This window comes from Tyto alba, unplaced genomic scaffold (assembly GCF_018691265.1).
Source record: "Tyto alba isolate M040663 unplaced genomic scaffold, T.alba_DEE_v4.0 Super-Scaffold_17, whole genome shotgun sequence".
Classification (NCBI taxonomy): domain Eukaryota; kingdom Metazoa; phylum Chordata; class Aves; order Strigiformes; family Tytonidae; genus Tyto; species Tyto alba.
Genome location: NW_024881279.1, coordinates 18,099,496 through 18,100,720, shown reverse-complemented (window position 1 = coordinate 18,100,720; position 1,225 = coordinate 18,099,496). Strand labels below are relative to the sequence as shown.

Genomic DNA, 1,225 nt, shown 5'->3' with positions numbered 1-1,225 from the left:
CGAGGGCCCACAGGCGGCCTCGGTTCCTGGCCGGGCTGGGGGCGCGGGGCCGGCATGCCAGCCGCCGCTACCCCGGTACTCCGAGCAGCCTCCCGGGCGGGCAGTGGCGGCCGGAGGGGCCGCCGAGGAGCGGCAGAGCGCCGGGCCGGGCCGGGCCGGGCCGGGCCGGGCCGGGCCGGGCCGGGCCGGGCCGGGCCGGGCCGGGCCGGGCCGGGCCGGGCCGGGCCGGGCCGGGCCGGGCCGGGCCGGGCCGGGCCGGGCCGGGCCGGGCCGGGCCGGGCCGGGCCGGGCCGGGCCGGGCCGGGCCGGGCCGGGCCGGGCCGGGCCGGGCCGGGCCGGGCCGGGCCGGGCCGGGCCGGGCCGGGCCGGGCCGGGCCGGGCCGGGCCGGGCCGGGCGGCGCGGCGAGCTGCGGGGGCGGCCTGAGGGCCGCTCGAAGCGCGAGCCCCGCGCGGGTGTTCCCGCTCCTCGTTAGTATAGTGGTGAGTATCCCCGCCTGTCACGCGGGAGACCGGGGTTCGATTCCCCGACGGGGAGGCACAGCAGTGTTTTGCTGGCCGGCCGCTCCGCGGTCGTTTTTTCTTTGTCCGTCTGCCCGTTCCGGCCGCGGCTCCGGTGCCGGAGGGACGCCCCTGTCTGGCCTAGAGGCGCAGAGCCGCCAGTTCCCGGGGGAGCGATCCGGGCCCTTGGTGGCGAGGAGGGCCTCGGCGGGGCGGCACCGGCCCCCCGCGAGGGCCGAGGGGCCTGAGGGGCCGGGGCCGGGGCCGGGCCTGCGCTCCCGCCCCGCGGCGGGACGCCCGGCCGGCTGAGGGGCGGGGGCTGCCGCGGAGGCCACGGCGCTGCGTGAGGGGGTAGCAGTGCCCCCCAAAATGAACTCCTGAGCTTGCCGCCTCTAGCGCCCCTTCCAGAAAAACTCTAACCTTAATTCTTAAAAATAGCCAGTGGCCTCTTACAACCTGTGATAATCTGTGTGAGACCTGAATTGCCCTTGTTACAGCTGGGTGATTTATTTCAAGTCTGCATCTCCTTATCATCATCTCCATTACTAGATTTATACACCAACTGTCTGAGGCATTTAAACTTTGACCAAAACACATTTTTGAAAGCAAATTTTCACATGAAAACTGCATGTTTTGTTTGGTTGTTTTTTTTTTTTTTTTTTTTTTTTTTTTTTTTTAACTAGCCCAGTAACCATATATGACTCCTAATAGTTTCAAGAGGTTCTTC

General features: G+C 70.0%; 1 non-coding gene across 1 annotated transcript; it reads left to right on the top strand.

The window, feature by feature from the left end:
* The first annotated feature begins 463 nt into the window (after positions 1–463).
* TRNAD-GUC lies at positions 464–535 on the top strand. Its single transcript has one exon. It is a non-coding gene; the product is annotated as a tRNA-Asp (tRNA).
* Positions 536–1,225: the final 690 nt, after the last annotated feature.